Source organism: Leptodactylus fuscus, chromosome 8 (assembly GCF_031893055.1).
Source record: "Leptodactylus fuscus isolate aLepFus1 chromosome 8, aLepFus1.hap2, whole genome shotgun sequence".
In the NCBI taxonomy this organism is placed as follows: Eukaryota; Metazoa; Chordata; class Amphibia; order Anura; family Leptodactylidae; genus Leptodactylus; species Leptodactylus fuscus.
This window is the reverse complement of record NC_134272.1, coordinates 20,268,055-20,284,490: the sequence shown is the minus strand read 5'-3', so window position 1 is coordinate 20,284,490 and position 16,436 is coordinate 20,268,055. Positions and strand designations below refer to the sequence as shown.

The 16,436-nt window shown below is 41.3% G+C and overlaps 1 protein-coding gene and 1 pseudogene across 1 annotated transcript in view; one reads left to right on the top strand and one right to left on the bottom strand.

Moving 5' to 3' along the window:
* The window catches only part of LOC142217585 (apoptosis-associated speck-like protein containing a CARD), an 80,486-nt gene that overhangs the window by 49,804 nt on the left and 14,246 nt on the right, over positions 1 to 16,436 (top strand). The gene's annotated exons all lie outside the window — the stretch shown is intronic.
* Positions 3,257 to 10,497, bottom strand: LOC142216741 (up-regulator of cell proliferation-like; annotated as a pseudogene).

The window sequence follows — 16,436 nt, the reverse complement described above, 5'->3', positions numbered from 1 at the left end:
CTTATCTTTACAGCCAGTATCCAGATAAGTATATGGATTACCATTATTATTTATTACATCAGATAATGCAGCTGGTCCCAAATACTATGACATATACTATGTGATTGGATATTTCTCAGTGGGGTCCTATAACAGTATAATTTTGTACCCACTGACAGCTGCTAAGCCTTTCCTTATTAGCTACATGGCTCTGGATTATTCTGGAATTGGTATGACTTAATATTATTGCTCTTACAGTATTCAGGGTGAGTCATTTAAGTTATTATTTCTTTTAGAGCACCCTTAATGTCATTGTGCTGTATAAATATATATATATATATATATATATATATATATATATATATATAGGGATTTGCATACATAGTTCCAACATAAGTATGATACATACATGTCTAACTAGCTGAGTGATCTAGTACGAGTAGAAGAGAGGACCCTGTGTGTTTGGGTCTCCAACTTTTAGGCCAGTGTTTTACTTTGTTGCTGTCACTGGCCTTGCCTTATTATGTAACCCTAAAGGGCATGGTTGCTTAGGATTGGGACGCATACAACTGCTTCCAAACCATTATGTAACGGTGGGTGGTTTGCAATACACTAACAAGCTTTTTTTTTGCCACTTCTTGATCAAACGTGTTTAACAGAATGTAATATAGTTATTTACTAATGTGTTTTCTTAATACTTTAGCTTAAATATAATCCTAAACTATAGTTATTGTTGTGCAGTATAATTCGCACTGTTGACATTAAAAATGTATTTTAATGGGTCGTTGTAGTCACTTATAATTTGGCCAGTAATGGGCAACTACCTCGGGTGTAGCCCAGCGCAGGGGTAATCATCAGAGGTATGCCCCCCTGGTGTGGAGGAGTGACCATCAAAGGTATGGCCCCCTTGTGAGGAGGAGTAACCATCGGAGGTATGACCCCCTGGTTTGGAGGGGTAACCATCGGAGGTATGGCTCCCTGGTGAGGAGGAGTAACCATCGGAGGTATGGCCCCCTGGTGTGGAGGGGTGACCATCGGAGGTATGATTCCCTGGTGTGGAGGGGTAACCATTGGAGGTATGGCCCCCTGGTGTGGAGGGTTAACCATCAGAGGTATGGACCCCCTGGTTTCGGAAAACCAATTAATTTTAAGAAGACCCTGTTAGGGTAAGTCCCTAGAGTCATGGCTATCAGTTTTCACGTGCCTGTGCAATAAATTGAGCTTTCCGAGCTGGCGCTGGCTGCGGTTGAAGTGAGAGAAAAATATTTATTAAAAAAAAAGGCATGTTTTGATAAAAATCTATAGCTTCAAGGACCCTTTCTGTTGACTTGTATTTTTCTTAGTGAAGATATATGAACACTTATATTAACTAGAGTTCAGCGAGTATATTTGATTGAATACCTCCCCTGCATAGAGACATGTGTAAAAACAAGTGCCAGGGAAGGTGGGAGGGGAATCAAATATTTACGGAGTGGTATTCGACCGAGTACACCAATAACTATGCAAAGGGAAGTATTCAATCGAATGCTACTCGCTCATCTCTAATATTGATCAACTCATACTTCTCTTAAGGTTGCCGACAGTGTGATACCGCCATAGCTGCAGTAGTCTATCACAGCCAGCTAGTGAATGGAGCCCAGCACTTCTTATCATGATAACCCCATGCTCTGTTTGCAGAAGCTATATAGGCCTATAGCCCCCCCTTGTGGAACGGGCAGCATCAGGATGGTGCTGGTCCATGTCCAGCAAAGACGAGAATTTCAGTTTCTAATTTCCGTCTTGGTGCCCCTTGGGCCAGTGCATGCGGCTAAGGGTAAAGGTCATCAAGAGTTCTTAAAATGGCAATTTCAGTATTATAGTCTATTTCTCTTTACTAGTTTCTGACTATAGCCAGATCACTTTAGTTGCATCTTCAGCCACATTCATAGCTTGGTATTGTCGGGCAGGTAGTATGGGGACTTGTAGTATGTAAAGTTTCTAGAGGCTAGTGCATTCCTACTCAGTTTGGTGGCGGTCGAGTCCATTTAAGGTGTCAAATGGCCTCTTCTGTGGTGGTTGAGGAGTCAGGTGGAAGTTGCAGGCAAGTTATTGTGGACTTATTTTGACTAATAAAGGTTAGCCGTCATGGTGGTGAACAGGCTGAGCTTTGGAAATGGCCAACCTGAAGGATGTCGTAATAGTAACGTCATCCAGAGGCGGGCACAGTGGTTAAGCACAGGGTTGTTGGTGCCCTATAAGTGTACTGGCTCTGCTAGATTTGCAAGCCGGAGCGTGCCGCCCCCTTTATTTATTTATTGCTGTCTGGCCGGGTGCTGTATATCAGACAGCTGGAGATCTCACAGTATTCGGGAATCCCAATGGTCTAGCACGTCACCTGACTCCTTCTGTCATTATTTTAGTTCTGTGAGTTTAATAAAGCTGTGGCCATTTTGACACCCAAAATAAAGTGTTTTGTGCATTTATTCCAAAGTCAATACTTACTGTAGCTTGGGTGGTTTTAGGAAGGAGTGAGGGACATCCCATATCCAAAAGTCAACTAACTTTTTTTTTTTCCGCATCATTTCTCATTGCATTATCAAAGCGTTTTCCTCTGTGGACTTCCTGCCCCTATTATTCCTATACAGATAAGCCAGTGTTTCCGCAGGTATAATTGACATGCCGCGATTTTCAAAAATGTGGGTGACACCAATGCAGGGTGCGGTAGAAAGCCCATACAGAGACCATTTTATACAAAGTGGATATAACAGATATAACTTGTAGTAAACCATCAGAATGCATAAATACATGAAAGGTAGAAAAGTATTGGGGGGAGGGGTAAAGACCCATTTCTGGTCTGGTACTTGGGTTTATACACGACCATTTTGAATTCTCCAGAATTGTTGCTCCTCTGGTTTTCTTTTTAGGAATTACAAGTAAATGACTTTGTACCAGGGCATTATGACAAAAGATTTTCAGATTTGTGATATTTTGTGCTTGCAATGTGGTAGTTGTGGCATGGAAATCCACAGACGTGCCAACCGCATTGGATTCAGTTTGTGGACAAATAGTTTCCTCTCCGCTGTATGTTTGAGTGAATGTCTGGGGTCATTGTACAGTTGTTCTAGTTCTTGGTCCAATGTCTCCAAAGGCCTATAATGTTCTGTGAAATCCTTGAGTACCGAGCTGTTAGTACCCCAGTGTGGCATCTGGTCGGCTGTATCTTGTTAGCGCTCTATGTATTTCACCAAGCTTTACACGAATTATGAACACAACTGACCTTTAGTTGCTTCATGTAATTTTATTGTTTCACTTGAAACTTCAAAATTAAAAACTTCAAAAAAAACTTTCCAATGTCATCGACCATCGCTCTGCCCAGATGACTGTTCATATAATCAGTTATTACCGGGGTCGGAAACTTCTCACAGAACTGCTTGGCGTTAGAGATTCATCTTTTGCTTAAAAAGACATAAAAAATAAACACAGTCAGATAATAAGACTTCAGGTTGTCTATGCAGGTTCTTGGGTCATTTATTGTAATAAAGCTGTCATGTATTTGCTGAAACCTTGTAGATGCTTTTCCTAAAATGTAGAGTTTGATGTCCAACTCAAACTGTGCAGTGAAGTGAAGAGACTTAAATTGATCAGCCTCAAGTTTTGTATTGACCATCTGCAGCAGTTCCTGGCAGTAAGTGTCATCATAGTCCTCAGTGGTTTTCTCCTTCTCGGTGACGTATCTGTCACACATCTCTATCAGTGAGGCCACAAAGCCTCTGATCATTAAATACGATTCTTTAAATATAAATACCCACTTTCCGTTCACCCAATACTGATCTAGATGACGTTCTTCATCAATATTAAACTCAGCACAGGGTTCTGTTAAAACTTTCACAGCCAATAATGTTTCATTTATATCAGGTCCTTTGTTGCTCATGTCTTGTCTAAGTTGTCGGAGAATTGCTTGGCTCACATTACTTCTCTCCAATTTCTCAATCTGTAAATCTGACAGGGTCTCCTCCCACATGGCATTAAATACATCTTCTACTTCCCCATCACTTAGCTCATTGTTCTTCTCTCTGCAGGTTGTCAAGAGTTCATCAATTCTTTCTTCAATTAACATTTGATATTTTTTCTTAAACTCCTGAATCTTTAGGTTTCCTTTTTGTATAGAAAGTATTATTTCGTACTTGTCAATAGCATTTCTCCTGAGCTCTTTTCTTAGCCTTCTAACTCTCTTTATAAAATCCTCGCGATATCTTTCTATCAGATTAATGTTTTCTGATTCACTTTCAAAATATTTCTCTATCAGATCGATCATTTTCTTCTCCTCATCATTCAGAAGACAATAGAGATCTCTGTAGGTCTCATCTCTGTTTTTATGAAAATTGGTAATTGGTTGATGTGTAATGTTACTTTTATTCCTCACTACCCATTCATTGACCTCTTTGGTAAAATTCCATTCCCACAGGGAGAACTGCATTGATAACTTATTATAAGCTTCCGCCACCAGACTGTTTCTGAAGCTGAAGATGAATTTCTCATGTTTGACGGCCATCCACAAACTCCTCACCCATTCACAAAATTCAGGTATTGTTGAAGCTCTGCCTTGAGGTTTCTGATTCATTAGGAATTGTAATAGATATTTCTTAAGCTCAGAAACATGTTCACTGTATCCCGAGCTTACAGGAGCCATTGGTGGGACCCCCTGCCACAGTCCTGGAATGTACCAGTTGTGTTTGTCCAGGTCATAGTCCATGACATCACTGAATTTGTCAAAGCCACATTTATTTTCCATATTTGCAGCCACTTTTGTCATTTCATCTAATTGTTCTAGAAGTTTCTTTCGGGCTCTCATATTCTTGTTATGAGTGGACACATCACTCATATTCTGATGGACAAACTGACAGTTTGGTTTCTTCCCAATCTCTTTCATCCTTAGAAATGCATGGACTACAATCTGTAAAATATCTTTTATCTCTGTGGTATTCTCCATGGCCATATTGACTATGGTGATGTCACTCAACCCAACCACTAATGTGGCCAACTCATAACTGTTATCAAGTAAAGACAATTCAGGAGCTTTTAACCCTTCAGTGTCAATCACCAGAATAAATTCACAGCCAATCTGCTCCTGGAAGTTCTCCTTCACTTTTATAAGGGTCATGAAGGCTCCTCGTGTGCATTGTCCACTGGCTACAGAGAACTGTAGACCAAACATGGTGTTCAGAAGGGTGGACTTCCCCGTACTCTCCACGCCCAGAACAGTTATCACTCTCATCCTACATTGTCCTCCAGTCTTCTTATCCAGCTCAGTCAGGACATCAGTTATCCATTGTAAGGGAATGTTGGAGGCATCTCCATCCATCAGCTCCAATGGGAACCCATCCAGCAGGAGATCGGCGGCAGTGCCTGGGAGGTGACTGAACTGTTTCTCAGATTCATTTTTTACTATTGAATATTCGGCTTCATAGAACTGTTCTAACTCACGGAGGAAATGCTCAATTCCTAAAGAACTCTCAGAAATTCTCTTATCAAGCTCCTTAAGTTCTTGGGGGTCAATTGATGCATCAGGAATGTTACACTTTTCTTGTAATTTGGATATATTTCTTCTAGCAATAGAATTGAGATCAAATTTCATCCACTTCAGAAAATGTTGTTTCCTATGCTTAGATAAATGAGTAATTGCATTAATAAATAATCTCATAGCTTCTGGGAGATCATGGGAATTTTGCTTTCTGAGGAGTGAAATACGATCATCTTGTAACTTTGCCACATACATTTCTTGATATTCTCCACCTTGTTTTGTCATTCGGCATAATTCTTTTTCTAATTTAGACAATTGTCTCCACAGATCTCCTTGTAATGTCAAGTTCTGATTCTTAAACTTTTCTACATCTTTTATCATTGAGGTGATGATCTGGGCATGTTCTCTTGTTATCTGTAACTCAGGAGAAGCTTCATCTATATCAATGTTAAGATCAGAAGATTGTTTACTGATATCCTTCAGTGTTACCAGTTTAGGATTATATTTTACTTCACCATCTATGATTTTTTGTATCTTGTTCATGAGATCGGCATCATTCATGGTAGATGATTTTAGGACTACATTTATTTTCTCAATCTTCAGGATTGGAATTAGATCTTGTATGTGTTTCTTTGTCTCTGGGTTAACAGATCTGTCTCTACCTGGAGAGATGATGAAGTAAAACTTGGTGTCAGATGGACTGCAGGAAGATAATAACCTGAATTGTCTCTCACACATACTCTCAATAAATATAAAGGCGGCCAATGAGATTCTGGTGAGAAATGTGAACTGTTCCCAGCTGGACTCCAGGTCTCCACGTAGGTTGGCCACAGCAATAGGCTCGGAGAAAACATCCGATTTCCCACAAGGAAAGTACCAGGACATCTCCACCAGCCCATCAGATATCTTCCTCTCAATGTTTCCTCCTTCCATGTTTTTATGTATGAAGAAGTCATGATGTTGTTCGGGGCTCAGAATTTGGTTTAACAGCTTAGATTTAGACAATTTATTTGGTCCCAACCTGACGAAAGAGAAGATCGGCATTTCAATATTCACCACATTGTCTTCCCTGAATCCTTTACTTTCTTCTAGTGACTGAGGTCTCCATTTCTTCACAATGTCTCTCATTGCCCAAAGCATGAAGGTGCAGCCTGAACCATCACCAGCGGGAAGCAGGAGAGGAACAGCAAACTGGCACATGGACATTTTAGTTACAATTTCTTGCCGTAACAATGGGTCTGAGCAATGAAGGAGAACACAGAGAGCATCTAGTGGATGGATGGAATATGAAGGATCTTCTTCTACTTCATTCAGAAGTAAAAACAACTTACTATTGTTTTCTGATTTTTCCTTAGATAACTGATTTTGGAGTTGAATATTTCTTGCCCTTCTGTCCAGTCCTATAATTTTTATCAAGAAACACCAGGGAATGTCTTCAATATTCTGGGGTCTATCAATGAAAAGATTATCTGTTCCTATGCTAAGAACATCTCCCACCGTCAGCTTGGAATCCAGATGTCTTTTCATGTTGAGTTGTTCAACAAGTTCCTGAAAATGTTTCAACCGATCTGTGGAAAGATAAATACAAAAATATGATTTTGGAATAATTTAGAATATCAATAAATAACACACCGCACTCATACTATAGCCCTGGCACAATGTGCACTATTTTACATGGTACCATCAAGCAACTTCTCCTGTAATCCCGGCTTCTCAGAGACAACGTGCTGCAGCTGCTTCATCATTTACAATAAGGAGATACTGAAATATGGCTACATGGAAAAGATGGCAGAAAAAAATCTAATGCTGCACCAAAGCCACAAAACTCAACTACGTAGTCAGAATTGTTAAGTGTTAAGAGAAGCCATCAATAGAACCCACTGCCTAATGTATGACAGCGGATCTCTGCTGGGAATAAGTTTTGGTTTTTTTTGACTCGCCACCTTCCAAACCCCATAACTTTGTTATTTTTTCCATTCACAGAGCCATATGAGGGCTTATTGTTCACGGGGCAAATTGTTCCTCATAATGCTACCATGTGTTATTCTGTACAATGTACTGGAAAGCTGGAAAAAAAATCAGAATGGGATAGAATTGGAGAAAAAGTGCATGTGTTTGACTTTCTTACGGGATTTGTTTTTATGACGTTTACTGTGCAGATAAAATGACATGCTACCTGTATTCTATGTTTCGGCACAATTCTAGAATACCTTATTTATATAGTTTCATTTACATTTTAACCCCTTAACAAAAATTCAAAAGTCTGCAAAAGAGGGAGATATAGGACTTGTTTTTGGCAGGGCTAGTTGAACCTTGTCATTTAAAATTTTAAAGGGCAGTTCGGCAGTTTTGATTTTTTTTTTCCGCTACGGGGTCCTCCATACAGGAAAAATACAGTATTTTTATAAGTTTGTAGACTGGGCATTTAATTTTCAAATTTTCTACTTTTATACGTATTCTAGGGAAAGGGGGATACAGCATTTGTATGACAGGCTGTATAAAGCAACCTGTCATACAAATTAATGCCAGACAAGCCTGGGAGCCTTCAATTGGCTCCTGTATGTCATGACAATGGATTGCTGTCCCCAGATCTCGTTCTGGGCACCAGCGATCCCCTTCAATGGGAAAATGGCACCAGGGTCAGCTTTGATCGATGCACTGGGTGCTCTAATGTTCATGACCAGTGTGTGCACTGATGGTGAGCATTAGTGCTGGAGCTTTGCTGTATAATATAGCAAAGAGCTGCTTAGCTCTTTATTTAAATATTTGACATCCGCTATACTATTATGATCTTTGTTTGGTCTCAGATATTCATGGCTTGTTCATCCCCATACAGGTTGCATTTAAAGATTGTCCTGGTTCTACCGATAACGGCATTTTTATGCTTACATAAATGATCCAATCACCTGACAATCAAACATTTGGCCCATTAGACAAGTGATCACCTATACACCGGCCCATTATCAGGAACAAGTGTTCCTAGGAAATCTTGTTCCCATAATTGACCCAATCATTGCCCCATGTAAAGGAATCTGAAATATCAAACTATATTGAATCTGGCAGCCGGAAGACCAGGACACGATTTGTGAGGAACAAAGTAACCGATTACGCAGAAACTCTGATCTTTTCGAGGCTAAACATTAGACTTATCAGTGCAGGGTTGTCTTGACAAACCCCACGTAAATGCTTGCATTAAATGTCAGACAGCAAAGCTTTTGCCAGCACTACGACCAAAATATTTCTATAGCAAGACTGTTTAACCCTTTCCTAGGAAGCCATTCTCTGTTTTTGCAATTTTATTATTTACTATCTTCATTCCAAAGCCATAACTTTTTTTTTTAAATTCTGTTCACCTGTTTTTTTATTGGAAAAATCACGCTTCCTAATGGCACTATTAAATATTTCATATGATGTGCTGAGAGATTGGAAAAAATATGAATTGGATGGCATGAGTTGTAGCTAAAATCTTCTATATCAATTATACTGCCCTGAACCTTCCAAGATCGACCAGAATTGCTCCAGCAGAGGATTGGTTAAGATCGGTGTGGGAAATTCCCCCAGTTGGCTCTGAGGGCGGTTCTCACTGGTGTGCACTCCTCTGCGACAGACTTCCTTCTGTGACACCGGGTTCACACTTACGTCTGCTTCACTATTTCATCACCACCAAAAGCTGAATCCTAGATAGGTATGAACCATCTTCATGCCTCAGCAGGGATTGATCTGACCCAGTCTTAGGTTCCTCAGAAGTCTGTAGATAACCGACCACATTCCCAAATTCAGAACTACAAACACCCCCCAGTGACCCCTACTCACCTGATCAATCTTTAACTTGTATATTCTAACTTATATCTTATCATGATAGAGATCCACATCTTCACTGTGTAGGGCGCCGGGGTGAGAAGTCTAACCAACTACCACCATTACACACCTCCAACATTTGAGGGACGTTGCAGAAAAAAGTCTTTAAAACATCCACTGCACCCCAAGTTCTAAATCCAAATGTCATCCCTGATAACTACCTGATTGTTATGTCAGTCCAGGTAGCTGCAACGGGGCTAAGGAATAGCAGTAGGGAATCTCGCCCTGCACTACTCCCACTAGCTATCCCGGTCCCTGCCTCACGGGTGTGGGTCGGCTGTACTCAGGCGAAGCCTGACCCCGACAGCTCCTCGCTCACTGATACCGTAGGCCTAGAGGGAAGTGGGAGAAGGAATGCCCTATAAGATCTCTAGGGACTGGAGACTAAAGGGGGTCACCCCTAACGAACAAGTGAAGCTGCTACTGACAGGGACTGACAAGGGTGTGCGCTGACTAACAACACAAGCAGCACACAGGAAACATGTGGGAAAGGTTCCCCAAACCAATATGGGAAGGAACTTTACACTAGGAAACAAACACAGGGAAACTGAGTAGAAATCAAAGGATAAGGCAATTCACTCACACAGTCAATTATACACAGAGGGAGGATTGGTGAACACAGAAGGGAAAACACACAAACCAACTCGTTCACCCAAACCTCCCAAAAACCAACCACGGAACTTCCTCTATCCAAGATAACCACCTACTCCTCCTGCTAAGGCCTAGCTCTGTAAAAGCGACACTCAGCACAGAACCATGGGAGGCATGGGTTTAAATACAGAGTAGAGATCACTCCTCCCAGGTGCAAATGGGAGGACAGACTAATCAACCAGGAGATAAAGCTGCCTACCATCAGTGCGCACGTGCAAGTCAGAAGGTGTGCACCAATACCCACGACAGGACAACCCCGCAGCGCCAGGATGCCACCCCAGACACTGCGCAGCCAAAAACTCCCCAGGTAAGAAAAATAGAAAGTAATGAACCAAAATACTCCTAACACCTGATAACACGAGATATAGAACAACCTTCTTTACATTGTCCCACCAATTAAAATAATAATATCTCATCACAACCCACCTCAGAACCAAAAACAATCTTCCATTCCTCTCACCACCATACCAAATCGTAAGTGATCCATATACCTTCTACCAGAGATCCCTGGATTAAACCTCCTGTGGCCTGAAGAGCAGATCCTAAAGGTCCTCCAGACATAACTCCCCAGTCTTCTCGGCTCCCAGCGCCTGCTGATGAAATCGGTACCTCTATAAATGAGATAATGTGTAAGCAATGTACAGTAGTCATTCATTCCCTTCATACTGTATAAACAGCCACAACTGAAACATTAAGGGACAACAGTAGTAACTTACACAAACAACGAATGACTGGATGAGATGAAACAGAACTGATGGCCGTAATGTCACCCAAATGTTTGCAGTGGAAACATATCTTTTTGCTCCTGAATCTACCAGCCTTATGTAAAAAGCCTTCAGAATGGGGAACAACTCGACTAGAGCCAAATTTGGTAACCACTCCTCCTCCTTCTAACTTGATGTTAAAGAGCTTTTGCACCAACTACCAAAACCTGGTAAATAAATCTCGCACCGTATCCGTCCGCTTGCTGTTTTACGAGAAAAACATTTTGGTACAAGAAGGATTCCAAACGGTTACACAGCGGATACCTGAATCCATCTTTTTACACGGACTGATGAAAAAACTAACCGTTTGTGTCCTTTTTTTTGTCCAATCCATTTTTTTGTTCCCCTTCTTCATTCTGAGCAGGTGCAGAGGGAAACACGGATTGCAAAATGGACATGAACTGATTACTATCCGGTTGTAAAGAAACGCTTTCCATAGTCCTCTGTTAAAAACAACGGATTGGTTGCTGTCCATCCTGTATCCTTATTTTTTGGACAGGGAAATCAGCTTTTGCAGATTTTGAGATGGTTTCAAAAACTGATTTTAAGCGGAGAGGTGAACGGAGATGAGAATTCTCCTGAGGTGTATTTCATCATCATTCATTTTTGGTCACACTTACCATCTGGAGACTTTGCCGTGACTTGTTTGGGATTTTCCTTCTCTGTCTTCTTTGTCTTCTTTCCTTTTACTTTTTGGCTTTCTGTAGAAGAGAAAACAATTCTGTCAGATTCAGATCTGTTTCAGGGGTCGGGTTGTCAACACAATGGAGCAGATTTACCAAACTAAATGTGCCAGAATTCTGCCATAATAGTCGGCAACATGAAAAAGTGACTGAAATGCTGTGCACCTCATATATTAGAGATTTTAGGTACTTCCCGACAAGGGGCACAGCTTAGCAATGTGCGCCAGAATTCTGGAGCAAAGTAAGCCAACTATTATGTGGTATATACTTCTACTGGACAGTCTAAAGATGCGGCAGATTTACCGACTGGTATCAGACACTTTGATTCATCTTGTCCAGGTTTACATTTGGCAGGACATTTCGTATCTAACCCAATTCAAATACACCAGAAATGGATTAAATTGGAAACAGCAGCCATTTTATAATTGGATATCACAGACTAATTCCCTGAATGGATGTGCCCCCAGGTCATTGTACCCATGTGTACTATAAGAGGCCCTGCCCAAGCACAAAATATGTGGAATTCTGGAAAACCACCAAGCAAAACATACCTCTGAGCCCAAGCCAACGCACCACTGTTTTCTCTTTGGGGCATTTCTGTTGTTGACTGCTGAGATGTTGCGCCGCCCTCAGGGTCCACCAACCCATGAAAGAGCATCCCAGGACCCACACTAAACCGGAGACACGATCTGAAAAGAGAAAAGACAACACCAAGATAGCAGTTTGGAGATCCTCCAAAATACCCCCTCTAAATCAAAATTGTTTTAGATTTTATTTTTTAGATTACAAACTGATTAACTATCCTAGGCATACATAACACTAAAAGCTCAAAGATTTCCAGCGACCAATCTGTTTCACTATTTCATCACTACCAATAGCTGAATCCTAGATAGGTATGAACCATCTTCATGCCTCAGCAGGGACTGATCTGACACAGCCCTAGGTTCCTCAGAAGCCTGCAGACGTCTGGCCACATTCCCAAATTCAGAACTGCAAACACCCCCCTGTGACCCCTACTCACCTGATCAATCTGCAACTTGTATATTCTAACATCTAACTTATCATGATAGAGATCCACATCTTCTCTGCGTAGGGCCCCAGGGTGAGAAGACTAACTATGTACCACCATTACACACCACCATCGTTTGAGGGATGTCACATAAAAAAAAGTCTTTTAAACATCCAATAAACCCCAAGTTCTAAATCCAAATCTCAGCCCTTATAACTACCTGATAACACGAGATATAGAACATACTTTTTCTTTACATTGTTCCACCAACAAAAACATTAATATCTCATCACAATCCACGTAAGAACCAAAAACAATCTTCCATTCCTCCCACCACCTCCAGCCCAAATCATAAGAGATCCATATACCTTCTACCAGAGATCCCTGGATTAAACCTCCTGCGGCCTGAAGAACAGATCCTAAAGGTCCTCCAGACATAACTCCCCTGTCTTCTCGGCTCCCAGCGCCTGCTGATGAAAGTCATATGTAGAAAGTCATATACATTGGAAGGAGGTCAGCTAGTGACTGAGCACTGTTGGCTGGTCACTAACTGGTTAAGGTTCGTTGTCCAATTTCTGTAGTAGTGTGAACTTGAGTTTATATTATTTTTTTTATGTCCTGGTATAGTAAGATCACTACAGCTGGACATATTCTTGCAGGATTTTCTGGTTCTTACCTTTCTTTAAGTCATTCCTGAGCTTCTCGGCCTCCTGTCTCTCATCTATGGCTTCTAAAACACTCAGGGTCACCTCAGCCCCGTAGGAGTCCTTGTAGTATCTTCTGATCAGATCCACCACATCTTCAGTGTCTGCCTCCTCCAGTTTACCTCTGGGGATCTTGCTGAATCCTTTCTTTATCTCCAAGTCATTTAGCTTATTCTTGAACTTCTTAAATGATCTTTTTCCCAAATTCTCCAATCCTTGTACCAGAACATCTCGCACCGTTTTCTCCATCTCCTCTTAAGCAGCGACTTTGCAGGTAATCTCGTCCCTTGCACAATTTCCTGTTATTTTGCTCTTCTTGTCTCCTCCATTACTTCAATGATTTGCCTCCTTCCTAAGAATGGTCAATTTCTTTGGACACTTCTGTAACACTGGGAAGGAGGACTTCTAGGGGTTAATATACAGAAAGTTATACTGGACCTGCAGCACATTGTAATGTACACAGAAGCTATTCTACTGCCGAACCCTCCCTGAGGTAAAGTTCATGTGTTTTTTTGGTCAGGATTTTGAGGCCGTATCCGCCTCAAAATCCTGACCAAAAAGACAGCTCCCATTGAAATCAATGGGAGCCGGTCAGTTCTTTTTTCAGGAGCCGGTTTGTTCTGGCTCCCGGAAAAAGAAGCGAGATGCTCATTCTTTCAGGCGGATTCACCTCGCGACATCCACCTGAAGACACTCCCTCACGACTAGGCCCATTCACTATTGAGCTACCCCGTGTGAACTTACCCTAATAGTTATAGCTCTCACCTCTTTATCAGCTTGTTCACACAATGTCTCCACCCGAACCTTCGCCAGACTTGTAAAAATGGTGCAGGAGCAAATTGTCCATCAGGGGTTAATTCGTGAAAACCTCTAAAGTCTATCTGTAATGAGAGAAACCTCAACTATATGGTTAAGCCTATTGTGTGAATCATGTATGTTACAAAGTGGTAAGAATCAGAAACTCCTACATGAACGCAACCAACTTTAGAAGACGTATAGAAATAATATAATAGAGATTCCCTGAAGGAGAGTATCACTGCAGATGTAGAAGATGTGTAAAACTGTCAGCATACAGATAATGTAGTAGATGTCACCTGCAGTCCTATGTAACACCACAGATAACACAGTGAATCCACAATTGCAAACAGTTACAGACCCACAAATTACAGTGATGTGAATGGGGCTTTACTGAGCTTTCAATAATACAAATAACTGTACTGAACGGTAAAGGTCTCTGCATTTGGTACTTTTGAAAAATTACAATATTGTTCACTATTTACATCGCACAGGATCTGTTTTATAGTGAGCGGCAATGTTATTACAGCCTGTAGTAATATCATGTCTGCTATAAAACAGATACTGTATGATATAAATAGTGAAGGAGCCCCCACGCAGTACAATCTGCTCCACTTTCAGTCCGCACAAAGTATTATATGCTCCACCTTGAGCCTCCAATCAGTATTATATATTCCACAGTGGGACCCCCACACAGTATTATATGCACCACTTTGAGCTCCCTCACACAGTATTATATGCTCCACAGTAGGCTAGGTTCACACTTGCGCCTGTATTCATTTCGGAAATTTCATTCCCCATTCTGCTTAAAAAATGCAAACAGGACTTTTTCTCTCTGCATTTTTCCACATTTTTCTAGCGGAAACCCAGCAGACCCCATTATAGTCTATGGAGTTCACAGGTTTCCACAGGTAACCGCTTGTTAAGCGGATTAGGTTTCTCGGGTCCCCGAGCAGACCTGAGGAACAGAAAGCCGAACGCAGGTGTGAACCTAGTGCTAGAGATAACTCCATGTTACCTTACAGAAGTACTGTTAGTGCATGCAGCTCTGCAGCAGATTCAGCAGCAGAGGGAACCAGAAGGGGCACTGTAATAATTAGGGCTTCCTCTGTTTTAGAGGAGATATTTTTCCCAGTAGGTGGCAGTATCACACAGTTGTCTCCTGCTGCTGGACCGCATTACGGTTAGTGGAACATGGCATCTGTGTATGGCAGCCAAATGGTTTTTTAGCATCTAGGCAATCCCTGTATTCCCACGTTGACAGTCCATCCTTCAGAGGAGAATGACAATGGTGACATCACAAGTTCCATTAAATTTTAGTTTTTTTTTTAATGGGATAGATGCAGACTCCTCTCATGCATTCGAACAATAGATAGGGCAGCAACAGTGTGAAAGTGACCGGATACAAAGTTATAAATATCTGTTAATACAATTACTGGAGGTGGGTATATTGATTCGTTTAACCCAGATTTTCCAAATTGTTATGTTGTTTTTTTTTTGTTTTTTTTTTGTGAAACCAAGCTAATGTAGATTTGTCTAGGGCAAACCAAGATCCCAAAGTATAATAGGTGGAGGCTTGGGGAGGGGGGTAAGCAAACAAAAAACATTCATATTCGCCTTCTGTTACCTCTTTTGGGCCTTCTTCCAGTGTTCAGTTCTCTCCTGGTGACATCATGCGCCTGAGGTCACCGTTGAGCCCTGTGATTGGATGAATCTTGATTATTTACATCTCTCCTGGGACTCCACCTATTATACTCTGGGGTCTTAGCTTTGACTGTGTTTGCCTTAGAGAGCTACAAACTGGATAGATAAGTTCCCAGGAGTTCTAAGGCTCTGTTCCCACGGAGTAACGCGACGCTCATTCTGACACGCAAACACGTGTCAGAGTGAGGCGCTTCAAAACAGATCCCATTTACTTCAATGGGTGCCAGCTTACGTGCGCTACACATTGAAATCGATGGATTACAAAGCCTCCCATTGATTTCAATGTGTAGTGCGCGTAAGCCAGCACCCATTGAAGTCATTGGGATCTGTTTTGAAGCGCCTCACTCTGACACTTGTTTACGTGTCAGAATGAGCGGTGCGTTACTCCATGGGAATGGAGCCTTAGAGTATTCTACACTATGTTTTATATGAATAGAGCTCTAGGAGTCTTGACATTGTCATACACTATGTATTATAAATAGAGAGTCCTAGGAGAACTGACAGTGACAGCATGTACTATAGATAGAGAATTTTAGGAGTCCTGACAGTGTCATACACTATGTATTATAGATAGAGAATCTTAGAAGTCCCAATAGTGTCATACACAATGTATTATAAATAGAGAGTCCTAGGAGAACTGACAGTATCATACACTACGTACTATAGATAGATATTCTTAGTAGTCTTGACGGTGTCATACACTATGTATTATAGATAGAGAATCTTCGGAGCCCTGACAGTGTCATGCACTATAAATAAATAACACGTAGCTAAGTGTGTGGAGATAGC